We start from the raw sequence: 14116 nt of genomic DNA on the forward strand, positions 1-14116 counted from the left end.
TTACAGTTTATCTTGCCAGGTTGCTCTACCACGAATGCACTAAACGTTTTGTTTACTTCAAGTTCAGGGGGTTGCGCCAGGCTACACTTGAGTTACCGACCGCTACCGTCTTTCACTGGGGAATTTAAACCCGCGCCGCAAGAAATCTGATCGAGTGCCGCGGGAATGCGGACCAGTCAAATCCTGTAGTCACCAGTGTGCTATGAATTCCGGGATAGGGTAGGCTGCGAAGTTGTGGTAAGGTTCCATCTGCTGTACCCTTCCTTTGCCTGAGAAACGGAGGGCGCATTTTGAGTCGCTTTCGACTTGTGGCAGCCTTGTCGCGATGCTGTGTTGCAATCACACTTCAAACGTGGCCTTCAGAGGTGCAGCTTTAACATTGGGACAGCCTTCATAGTGCCGCTGTGACGCAATCACACTTCAAATGCGGCCTTCGAAGTGCGCGCCCTTCACTTTGGGACACAGCTACAGTCTGGTCTTTTGAGTAAGGACTCCTCTCTCTGTCTCCTGCCTGCTGCAGAACTCCTACCTGATTCTCTATGTCTCTTTTGTCTTCCATGTTGGTTCCTCATCATCCTCTCCTCGTCCTCCATCCTCTGGTTTCCACACCACAGTGTCATCTCCTCCGATCCCCAGCTTCGCAATCCACAATCTCCTCGTCCCCCTTCTCCAATCAGTATCTATTTCCATTTATTCCAGTTTGTCAATAAATCTCATTTTATATTCATCCCTGGTTCTGTGTCTCTGAATCATAACACATGCTATATAGTAGAGAAGTGTGTGATTTCAGATGCAGCCACGGTCTTAAAGGAAAGGTGTGTGGATCTCAGTGATGTAAAGACATGTGACCCTCTAGTGGTGAAGTGTGGAAGTGCAATTAAAGGGATTGACTTTCCTACTAGAGGTGTGCGATACCGCTAGATTTGGTATCGATCCGATACCAAGTAAATACAGGGCCAGTATCGCCGATACCGATACTTTTTAATAATTAAGGTGGATGCGTCTTCAACCTAAATCTAAATGAATTTTCATGACTTTTAATTTGTTTTTGTGATTTGCATTTTGGGTTATTAATCAGTACTACAAAAGCTTTTGTTCAGAAACAACTTTTGGTTACTTTTGTTTTATTTAAATAAACAAAGTTACAAAATGATTACTTCACAAATATAAAAAATGTAAAAACAAATTCTCTTTTCAAGTAGCATGTTAACAAAAAATGTTTCTCCTCTTTAGTGCACTTCTTTTCAGGATTTTTTTCTTAAATAAACAAAGTCACAAAGTTTTACTTCACAATAAATATAAAAAATGTAAAACAAATTCTCCTTGTAATACGATATAATGAGAACAAAATAACGTTTCTCCTCTTTAGTGCACTTCTTTTCAGGATAAAAATAAATAAAAAATTCATAAATGAAAACCAATTACTGTAAATACAAAATATAAAATGTAAAAATTAAACAACACCCAAAGCCTTCAGTTCAAAGAAATACTCCCAGAATCCCCTGTGGTCCCTGTTCCCCTGTACAGAAAAGAGGTTTTGGTTAGAGGTTTTTGTTCAGGAACAGAATCATGTTCACATTTTTTGCCTTTATTGCAGATCGCCTGTGACTAATTAACTGTCCTGCCTTTGAAAAAATCCTCTCAGCTGGCACTGATGTTGCAACCACTCCCAGGTTTTTCTTCGCAAGTTTGCTAAGAGAGGAGAATGTTTGTGCGTTGTTTTTCCACCAAAGTAGTGTATCCTGATTACGAGGAATTGGCCTCTCTTCTGAGTACCTGCGCAGTTCAATTAGTGCATCTGTGCTAGTTGTCCAATGCCGCTGAGATGCAAGGACCTGAGAGTCAAAATTTTCCCATATCCCACCTTTTGCTGCAGGTGGGGATGCAGGAGCCCCTGCAGACAAGCTTGAACTAGTTGTAGGGGCTGAAGCAGAGCTGGTGGCAGAGCTGGTGGCAGAGCTGGCGGCAGAGCTGGTGGCAGAGCTTAATCCAGATGTTGAAGGTGCTGAGGTCTCACTCATTGACTGCATTTCTGTAATGAGTCGAGCTTTTACAGGCTCAAGATTTGCAGAGTCACGGAATCCCAGGTTTTTAAATCGAATGTCCAGATAGGTGCTGACAGCAAGACCATAAAATGTCTCAATAGACCTGAAACGATGATGGCATTGTGCTGACAGCTCAGCAGCTAGCTTGCTACCTTGTCGCTCAGAAGCTGAAGCAGTTCTCAGGAGCACTGAAACCAGGGGAATCACCTTCGAAACTGAAACATGTTTTCCAGTAGATACCTCCCTGGTTGCTTCTTCAAATGGTCTAAGAGCGTCAATAGAGAGACTGATAACAGACCATTGCTCCTCATTCAAGCAAAGCGAGCTCTTGCCAAGTAGACAGTGAACTGTGGTAACTGCCTCTTTTTGTTCCAACAATCTCTCCCACATGTAGAAGACAGAGCTCCACCTTGTCTCAACTGCTTGAAGGAGTTTATGTTCAGGGAACTTCTTGTGCTTTTTGATTTCTTTTAGCTTGTCTGCAGCTCTAGTGCTGTGGTGAAAGAAAGTAACTATAGCACTACTTCTCTTCTGGAGTTCTAGTATGTCAGGGTGAGCCTTGAGAGAGTCTTTCACCACCAAATTTAAAGTGTGTGCGAAACATGGGTAGTGTGACCAACCAGCTTTACGCACAGCAGCAACCATGTTGGCGCCATTGTCTGTTACTACAGCCTGAATCTTTTCTGAAATGCTCCATTCTTCTGCAATTCTGGTTAACTGCGAACAAATATTGTCTGCAGTGTGTTGTCCTGAAACAGAGCACGTTTCAAGCACGTATTTCATCAGTTTTCATCTATGATGTGGCATGAGACTGTTAAATATGCCTCTGTCGCTGTTGATGTCCACATGTCAGTTGTCAGCACAACATTGTCCACACTGCTTAATGCCTTTCTGACCTTAGAGGAGCACTCTTCATAAAGTGCAGGTAGTTTCCCCTCCATCAGAGTTTTCCTACTTGGAATTTTGTACCGTGGCTCAAGTGTCTTTACAAAATTCCTGAAGCCGACATCTTCCACTATGGAAAGAGGCTGCAGGTCCTTCACAATCATTTCTGATAGGCGCCTTGTAATAACCACTGCTCTTGGAGAATCAGCTATTGATAAAATAATAAATAATACAAATAATTAAGTCTGGTGCACATCTACATGTAGTTTAAATATAGAAACTAGTATCCCTTTCACAGCTAACACAAAAAGGGTAATTATATTCAAGTATCAAATATGACTTACATTATATTCAGTATATTTGTTTCTGTTCCAGTAAATGTATTCATTTAAATAACACGCTTCAATCGAATTAATGTATTACTTCTAGGTCTTAGCATAATTCTTAAGTTGACTAAAGTAACAAATGACCAGTTATTAATTATTATTAACTAATGCTGAAGATGACTAAAATATGTCTTTCATCACTCTTATCTACCTGGATATTCTCTGCCGAACTGAAATGCCTCTGGCAGTGACTTCTGCCTCTGAGTCGCGGGTCTGTCGGGGCCAGGGGGTGGGGTAGGGGGATTTTTCTCCTCCTCTCTCCGTTTCTGCAGCTCTGCATTTTCTGGTCCGTGATTTTTCATATGTTTGTAAAAATTAGTTGTATTGCCACTGTATTTTAAAGACTTTCTACAAATGGTACAAGTCGCTGTTGTCTCATTTTCGGCCTGAAAATACAGCCATACAACGCTCCTCTTTCTCTCTGCTGCCATTCTCCGCCTCTGACTGACTGCTGTTAGAAATGCGCGGCTGAGCGGTGCGCGCGCCTGACTGCTGGTGGTAGCGCTAGTGGTGAGTCACGTGACGGTACAACACAGGAGAGGGGGGGGAGGAGAGCAGTGTCGAGCACAAGCAGCACTCTTGAGAGCTTGCTCTGCTCTGTGACAGCAGCAGCATTTTGACAAACACGGCCAGGTCGCAAAACGAGAGAAACTGAAACTTAAGTATCGATATTTTCACGTTGGTATCGATCAATACCGATACCAACGTTGGTATCGATATTAGTATCGATCTGCCCACCTCTATTTCCTACAGTAAATAATATAGATAATATTGTAGTGGAAAGTTTTGCAGGGACAAGCACCACTCACATTTTCTCCACATTATAGTAAGAGATATAAGATTGTGTTACATGTTTACTTGCATCATAATAAATAAATAAAGTGTGTGAAAGGATTGATACACCATTGTGTTGTGTGTGATGGTCCATCAGCAGCTGCAGTATCTCTCAGCTGTATCAGTGCAGTCACTGTGACGTCTGACTGACACAGGTTTTTGTACGACTCTTTATCACTGTGTGAACACATACTGACTGTTTGGAATGTGTAAACTCTGACAGTAATAATCTCCTGTATCTTCAGTCTGGACTCCACTGATGCTCAGAGTGAAATCACTGCCAGATCCACTGCCACTGAATCTAGATTGAGTTCCAGTATAAAGGCTTGTTGCACGATATATGAGGAGTTTAGGAGCTTCTCCAGGTTTCTGTGAGTACCAGGCTAAACGATCATTACCATACACACTACTGCTGGTTTTACAGTTTATTCTGACGTCTTCTCCTGGTTGAGCTGTTATTGATGGACTCTGAGTTACTGTGTACTGTCCTCTACACTCTGAAAGAAAACAGAAATTAAAATTATATATATTTTAAATTTTAAAGGAATTATTAATCATTATGAATATTTTAATACAAACCTTGAGCAAACAGAGTGAGAGTCCAGATGAAGATGTTGATGGTGTTCATTGTTGTTCTTGTGTCTTGTGTGATGATGAAGATTGTGTTCTGTTCTGCTCTCAGTCATGAAGTGTTAAACTCACAGCACTATAAACACTCTCAGACTGAAGCATGTGCTCACAATGCAAAGAAGTGGGCAGGATTTACAACAGCTTGTGCTCAGAACAAACTCACACACACTAGAGTTACACAATGATCATTACATTCTGACTCATGTTATTTGAGTTAGTTCAGTAGTTTTATTTGTATTGTGACTCCTGAGACACTGAGGATGTGCAGATGAACGTCCATCTCTGTGTCCATATTCAGTCATGTGACCATCATCACTGCTACACTTCCACTAGATGAACCGCCATCACTAAAGTCAGATCATGAATCATGAGTCTGTTCAGAAAGTATCAGGACTGATTGTGAATCTCTAATCAGAGTTGATGGTGTCACTCCATCTATCATGAAGCCTCATGTGTGTCTGAAATCATCAGATGGAGAAGATACAGACTGTTAAAGATGAGAGGATTTTAAAGAATTTAATAATTGGACCAAAAACCTCTGCACGTAGTAACCTAGAATAACTGATGGCTGCTCTGTCAAGTCCTCATCGTCAGTGAGGAACCTGGGTGTGCTCTTTGATACCACAACATTATTCATTTGAAAGCCACATTTCTAGTAAAACCACATTCATACTATGACACATGCTCTCAATGACAAATGTGGGACAGTTAGTTCATGCGTTCATGACCTCAAGGCTAGATTATTGAGTAGTTGCCCATCATCCTTCCCTCGGGTCATTTTGACCAGAAATTAATTTTAGATTTTTAATTGAGTGTTCATTTCCATCCTTTGTAAAAAAAAATATATATTCTTATATTTGTACGTTTACTTTCAGTTGTGAAATTTGCTCTCTTGATTTTTAGATGCTTAGTTTTATCTTCGGTCATTGACTTTAGTTTGTTTTTGTGGTGTGGCTGCAGGTCTGATGGTTACTGAAGAACCCTCAGGTCAGCACATAATACATAACCATCACACAGTTATACTACATCAATGTAACTGAAATAAAGTGGGAAATGTAATAATGCCATGTATCATGACCATTTCTTAGATGATGGAGAACCCTGCCAGGACATCACCCATGATCCAGTTCAGAAGGGGAACCTATTCTGAAAGAAATGTGGGATTCATTTCACCAACACATCCAGCTACAAAAGACATGAGAGACAACAGCATGACAGGCAGGAACCAATGATATGCAGCGATTTTGTGAATGGAATATATGTGACAACAGAAGAATCCCATGGGTTGAGACTACTTGTGCATGTGCAAAAGTCTTCAGTTATGAAATATTTAGCCTGTGAAGTGGAGACATGGATTTCATGAGCATATCTGCAAACAGTGGAAACCCAGGGAAAGAATATCTTCACTTAGAAAGGACCAAGACAGCAACATCATATAGAAGCACTGAGCCATGAGTCCTTGCAGGAGATGCTGGAAAAAGGACTTTTTTCAAAATCAAGACAAGAAGAATGCACAGCATTAAACCAGAAGGCTTTCTCTGAGGATGTTGACTGTGTCTTTCCTATTTTCTGGGTTGAGCAAGGCATCTCTGAGTGATATATACATATACATACTTTTCTGTGTATACAGGCCAAAAGGACAATTGGTTAAAGCTCTGAAGAACTCTCTGCGCCTTTGATAGTAAAACTGGTAAATGGCACTGCAGGTGCAGAGGTACAAAACACCGGATCAGTTGTGTCCATAGATACTTATCCATGTAGTGGCTTTTCCAAGAGCATCCCCAGCTGCTACAAATTACAGTGGACACCTCAAATGAGGAAACTGAAGATGTAGAGGAGAAGATCATTTCCCCCGATGACATCCACCAAACATTCTGAACATTCACGTAGTGGCATCATCACACAGACCAACTACTTCTGGAGTTCAACAATAATCCCAGAGGACCTTCCAGTGGATTTAACCACAGCAAACACGCCCATTCCTGAACAATTTGACCCACTAGAAGAACAGTGTCCATACTGACCTGGGACATTTCCTCCAGATCTTGAAAACAGAATACATATTGTGCAAGGTGCCAAACCCTAACCCTAACAGAAGGAGAGCCGTCTGTTCGTTCACACACATCTAGCGGACTGGCAGCTGCCTAAAGTCCTTGTTTGGGTTGGGCAACAGTGGAGCGTTGAAAGACCCTCATCCAGAGCTTTCAGATCAGGATCTTTTCTGGGGAGCGGATCAGTATGACTTATGACCGGAGACCTCACGTGCTTCTGGCACTTTCTCACTATGGTGAGCGCTTCTACTTACACTTCATGGTAAAACATTGTTCTGCATTTAAACATTAGTGTGCTCTCGAATCCTTTGAATGTTCCAGCTCAGTGTGTGTGTGTGTTCAGATAGACATCTGTCTGTGTTTGCTAATGCGCAGAGCGGCTTAATAGTCTCACCTTCATCCGTCTTTTAGTTCATCTGCTGCCGTTATGAACAGAGAAATCATCTTTTTCTAGAATTCACAGTGGATTTCATGTGGACCATGCAGTGAATGCCAGACGCAAAATAACACACAGAAATTAAAAATTAATGTCGTTTTCATGAAACACTAAATTAACTAACATCAAAGTGCCATAGTAAAAGTCACACTCACAAACAAAACTCACAAACAAATGTAAAAGTGTAAAAAAATGTGTTTCTGTGCAGGTTTTTATCAGTTGTGCTTCAGTCATTTCCACAATCGCTTTGGGAGCATGCAGGTTTTCCTGAACTTTGGTGTGTAGTACGAGGGACAAGAGAACATTGAGAAACAAAAGGAAGAAGAGAAGAAAAAGAAAGAAGAGGATATGAAACAGATAAACAGTACATTGTCCTTCATTGAGGTAATAAACAACTTCATCTAACGCAACAAACACATCCTTACTGTAATGTGATCTGCTTTTAATTATGTTTTAATTTCTCGTTTTTCATGACTCTCAGCAAAATGCCATTATTTGTAATGTTCTATGAAAGGAGATGAATGTCAGTAACTGTGTGTCTTCCACAGAAACATTAGACTTTATTGTCTAGTTTGTAAGGCCAGTATATCTCCAGAAAGAAGAGAAGTAGTGGATTCCAGTAACATGAAGCTCCTGTGAGGACGCTGAACATCTGCTGATGGAGCTGCTCTATTCTGAGAGGAACACAATCCCCTGATGATGCAAATATGAGTTTCACTGTCTGACACTTTATTCTCTGAAATGAGTCAGAAGAGTTGGACTAATGGAGAGATGAGGTTTGTTCATGTCCATCAGTTTATAATCAAACACTGTCAGTGTGTGAAGCCTCTGGACTGCTGAGATCGTCCTTGACTCGGTTAGAGAGGAAGAGCTCCAAGAGTTCAATCCACAAAACTATTAATGATACGCTGGGTTCAGAAAACAGGTCTCGTCTGTGAGCAGTTGTGTGTGTGTGTGTGTGTGTGTGTGTGTGTGTGTGTGTGTGTGTGTGTGTATGAGGGGGAGTGAGTCAGAAACAAAGACACATGATGCACATTAGACATAAATATGAACAATCCTTCTGTTCAATTCTTACAGATATTAGACATTTCCACAAATATCATGTAGTTTTACAAAGTTTTAATCTTAATCCTGGTGCACACTGTTCGATTTCTGGCCATGATTTGGCCGTCTGAGACTTTTGCAACTTTTGCAAATCTTAAAAGATTCCTCTGATCCTAAAATCTGAAGTCTTTGATCGTTAGTTTGACATGTTCACTGACAGCCGAATAACTAACTGACCATTGCGATCAAATTTAACATCAGATGAAATTCTGGCAGTGTGAGAAGATTTGGCATACAGTCCTGCAGTGTGACTTCTCTTACGACGACCATCAAAATGTCTTTGTTTTCAAGACAAACCATGACCAAAATGAGTGATAGAGATTTCTTTGTAGCCACCATTTCAATCCAGCTCAGAGTCCTGTGAATCCAGACAAACTTCTTGTGTCACATTCTGTTTTTCATCAACTATATAGTAGAGAAGTGTGTGATTTCAGATGCAGCCACGGTCTTAAAGGAAAGGTGTGTAGATCTCAGTGATGTAAAGACATGTGACCCTCTAGTGGTGAAGTGTGGAAGTGCAATTAAAGGGATTTTACTACAGTAAATAATATAGATAATATTGTAGTGGAAAGTTTTGCAGGGACAAGCACCACTTACATTTTCTCCACATTATAGTAAGAGATATAAGATTGTGTTACATGTTTACTTACATCATAATAAATAAATAAAGTGTGTGAAAGGTTTGATACACCATTGTGTTGTGTGTGATGGTCCATCAGCAGCTGCAGTATCTCTCAGCTGTATCAGTGCAGTCACTGTGACGTCTGACTGACACAGGTTTTTGTACGACTCTTTATCACTGTGTGAACACATACTGACTGGGTACGTGTAAACTCTGACAGTAATAATCTCCTGTATCTTCAGTCTGGACTCCACTGATGCTCAGAGTGAAATCACTGCCAGATCCACTGCCACTGAATCTAGATGAAGTTCCAGTATTAAGGGTTGATGTCACATATATGAGGAGTTTAGGAGCTTCTCCAGGTTTCTGTGAGTACCAGTGTAAGTAAGTACCAGCACTATCACTATACACACTACTGCTGGTTTTACAGTTTATTCTGACGTCTTGTCCTGGTTGAGCTGTTATTGATGGACTCTGAGTTACTGTGTACTGTCCTCTACACTCTGAAAGAAAACAGAAATTTAAATTATGTATAGTATAAATTTTAAAGGAGTTATTAATCCTTATGAATATTTTAGTACAAACCTTGAGCAAACAGAGTGAGAGTCCAGATGAAGATGTTGATGGTGTTCATTGTTGTTCTTGTGTCTTGTGTGATGATGAAGATTGTGTTCTGTTCTGCTCTCAGTCATGAAGTGTTAAACTCACAGCACTATAAACACTCTCAGACTGAAGCATGTGCTGACAATGCAAAGAAGTGGGCAGGATTTACAACAGCTTGTGCTCAGAACAAACTCACACACACTAGAGTTACACAATGATCATTACATTCTGACTCATGTTATTTGAGTTAGTTCAGTAGTTTTATTTTTATTGTGACTCCTGAGACACTGAGGATGTGCAGATGAACGTCCATCTCTGTGTCCATATTCAGTCATGTGAGCATCATCACTGCTACACTTCCACTAGATGAACCGTCATCACTAAAGTCAGATCATGAATCATGAGTCTGTTCAGAAAGTATCAGGACTGATTGTGAATCTCTAATCAGAGTTGATGGTGTCACTCCATCTATCATGAAGCCTCATGTGTGTCTGAAATCATCAGATGGAGAAGAAACAGGCTGTTAAAGATGGAGACATATTAGAGCTTGTTCACGTTTCATGATCTTGTGTGGAGATTCAGAACCAGTCCAGAGACTTTTAGAACAGACCTTGAATATGAAAACATGCTTGACTGTGGAGAACATGCAAAATACCTTATATATTTTCATTGTTGACACTTTCTATTGACTTTGGCTATAATATTCAATAAACTCATGATTTGAGCAGATTTTCACTGAAGATTGAAGTCTGAAGCTGCAGGTTTTTCTGTGAATCCTGAAGATTGAGCTGCATATGAAGAACAGAAGCATCATTATGAGAAACTCCACAACATCATCCATGATCAAAGAGGTCAAAGGTCACCTCAGAGGTCACAGCAAACTCATCAAATATATTTCTTTAAACAGTGTTATATCAGAAATCATTGAGTCAATCTGAATGAGTGAGTGTTGAGAAGAGCTGAGGAGCTTCTAATATCAGTGACTGACGAATGGGGGTTCCAATATAACCGCGCCACTCAGCTGTCGTCCAGTGCCCTGCGTAAGTGTGAGATCCCACCACTTAAGGCCGTAGGACTCCCACTTATCACAGGAATACCAAGGTACACTGGGAAGCATATCCCAGTGAGGGAATGCCAAGATGCCTACCCGTGGGGAGGACTTAGAGAGTACACATATGACCCGCTGTGGGCTGCATATGGGAAACTCTAGGGTACCAGCCGAAGGTGGATTTTTAACCCTAGGGGTGGCAGGGCTTGCCAAGGGAAAGACACCTGCTCACTGAGGAGGCTTACGGTGGAAATACTCGTGTGGGGGTCGCCGGAGGGAACCATGCACACGGGGCACCTGGCCGGACATGAGGGTCTGGGCTCGAAAGGGCAGACTGAACTGATGTCGGCGTCGACAGTGCTGGAGGAGCTCAGGGCTCTCGGGGAGCTCACCTGAGGAAAATATCGCACGTATCCAGTCCATGGAGTGGAGTGGCGAGCAAGCGAAGACACCATAGCCTGGTCCATTACCGGCCCCTCGGGGGGGCGAGTACATAGTCGGACACTGGCTCCACTCGGAGATTGTAGAATCTGGCGAATGTGTTGGGTGTCGCCCAGCCTGCAGCTCTGCAGATGTCTGTTAGCGAGGCGCCATGCGCTAGAGCACAAGAGGAGGCCACACTCCGGGTGGAGTGTGCCCTCACACCAAGGGGACATGGTCGACCTTGCTGCTGGTAAGCCAAAACAATGGTGTCCACTATCCAGTGAGACAACCTCTGCTTTGAGAGAGCACTTCCCTTCCGCTCTCCACCATAACAGACAAAGAGCTGGTCTGAGGTCCTGAAACAATGCGTCATGTCTACATAAGCGCGGAGAGCGCGTACTGGACAGAGCAATGCCAAGGCTGGGTCTGCCTCCTCCAAAGGCAGCGCTTGCAGGTTCACTACCTGATCTCTGAAGGGAGTGGTAGGAACCTTGGGCACATATCCAGGCCGGGGTCTCAAGGTCACGTGAGAGTTAGCCGGCCCGAATTCTAGGCACGCTTCGTCAACCGAAAATGCCTGCAGGTCCCCGACCCTCTTGAGAGAGGCCAATGCGGTCAGCAGAGCCGTCTTCATCGACAGAAACTTAATATCGGCCGACCGCAAAGGCTCAAAGGGAGGCCTCTGCAGAGCACGTAAGACTACTGAGAGGTCCCAAGAGGGAACGAGAGGAGAGCGAGGAGGATTCAGTCTCCTCGCCCCCCTCAGGAACCTGATGATCAGGTAGTGCTGACTTACCTTCTTGTTCTCCAAGAGATCGTGGTGGGCAGATATAGCGGCCACATAAACTTTGAGGGTGGAGGGAGACAGCCTTCACTCCAGCCCCTCTTGGAGAAACTCAAGCACGGACCCGATCGGGCTTTCCAGGGGTCTTCTTGGCGGGAAGAGCACCAGGTGACGAAGAGGTTCCACTTCAACGCATAGAGGTGTCGTGTAGACTCTGCCCTAGCGGAAGTGATGGTGGCGGCCACCGCAGGTGGCAGGCCACTCAAACCTGCCGCGTCCCGTCCAGAAGCCACACGTGGAGCTTCCAGAGCGCTGGACGCGGGTGCCATAGAGTGCCCCGTCTCTGAGAGAGGAGGTCCGGTCTCAGAGGAATAGGCCAGGGAGGGGCTGTCGCAAGGAGTAGCAGTTCTGAGAACCAGGTCTGGCCGTGCCAATATGGGGCGACCAACATGACCTGCTCCTTGTCCTCCCTGATCTTGCACAGTACTCGTGCGAGAAGGCTCACTGGGGGAAACGCATATAAGCGTAGGCCCTGGGGCCAGCTGTGCGCCAGTGCATCCGTGCCGAGCGTGCCCTCCGTCAAGGAATAGTACAGGCTGCAAATGGAAGAGTCGTGGGAGGCAAACAGATCTACCTGTGCGTCGCCGAACTGTTCCCAAATCAGCTGGACCGTCTGGGGATGGAGTCTCCATTCTCCAGGAAGTGGCTGAATCCGTGAGAGCTCGTCGGCTGCACGGTTCAGTTCTCCCGGGAAGTGGATAGTACGAAGGGACCTCAGGTGCTTCTGACTCCATAAAACGAGATGGCGGGCGAGTTGAGACATACGGCGGGAGCGTAGACCGCCCTGGTGGTTGATGTACGCACAGAGGCTGTGTTGTCTGTCCGGACAAGTACGTGTTGACCCCTCAGCAACGCTCGGAAGCGGTGCAGGGCGAACCGTACTGCCAGCAACTCGAGGCAATTGACATGCAGAAGGCGCTGGGGTCCTGTCCAGGAGCCCGCGGCTGCTTGTCCATTGCACATGGCACCCCAGCCCGTGGAGGAGGCATCCGTTGACACAACAACATGCCTGGAAACTCGTTCTAAGGACACACCGGTCCGTAGAAAACTGAGGTTCGACCACGGAGTGAGTGTCTGTAAGCAGGCCCGGGTTACTTGGACCCGGAGCGTGCCAGACCGCCATGCCCATCTCGGGACTCGATCGCGAAGCCAGTGCTGAAGCGGTCTCATATGTAGCAATCCGAGCGGCGTCACCGCGGCTGCAGATGCCATATTCCCCAGGAGCCTCTGAAAGTGTTTCAGTGGAACCGCACTCTTGCTCTCGATTTGACGGAGGCAAGTCAGCAGAGACTGTGCGCGCGCGTTCGCTCGTAAGCTGCGCGCACATGGCGACCGAGTCGATTTCCATACTGAGAAAAGAGATCCTCTGCACGGGGCAAAGTTTGCTCTTTTCCCAGTTGACCCGAAGGCCCAGACGGGCTAAGTGGTGGAGAACCAGATCTCTGTGTCCGCAAACCTGCTCTCGAGAGTGACTCATTATGAGCCACGCGGGTGGACCGCGTACTGACATACCCGCCCCTCGAAAGCAAACCGTAGGAACGGTCTGAGTCGAGGTAGGAGACATGGAAGTAGGCGTCCTTCAGGTCGATCGCTGCAAACCAATCAACCAGACAAACGCATTCGAAAAGGCGTTACGCTGTCAACATCTTGAACGGAAGCCTGTGTAGGTAACGGTTCAAGATGCGCAGGTCCAGGATTGGTCTTAACCCACCGGTCTTTTTGGGTACAATGAAGTAGGGGCTGTAGAACCCAGACTTCATCTCGGCTGGAGGGACAGGCTCGATCGCACCCTTCGCCAGTAGGGTGGCAACCTCCGCTCGCATGACAGGGGCATTAGCCCCGACCATAGTAAGCGGACTCCCCGGAAGCAGGGAGGAGCCTGCGCGAACTGAATCGCGTAGCCGCGCCTGATTGTCTTCGCGATCCAGCGGGACAGCCCTGGAATCTGAAGCCAGGCTCCCAGGAACTGCACCAGCGGGGTCATTCGGACTACAGACGTACCCGGTGTGGGGCAGCGATGCAGCGTTACCGACCCGGACAAGTGAGGCTGTTGGGCGTCCCGGTGTGGGGGTGCGGTTAACGGCTGCGTCCTGACAGAGGAGACCAGGGAAGGACGCGCGTTCCACTGGGGTCTGCTCTGCCAGGAGGATGGCGACAGAGAGGGATGCGAGTGGCGGGACCCGTGGGTGGCGCACACTGTCATCA

Source organism: Gobio gobio (assembly GCF_949357685.1).
Source record: "Gobio gobio genome assembly, chromosome: 25".
Lineage (NCBI taxonomy): Eukaryota > Metazoa > Chordata > Actinopteri > Cypriniformes > Gobionidae > Gobio > Gobio gobio.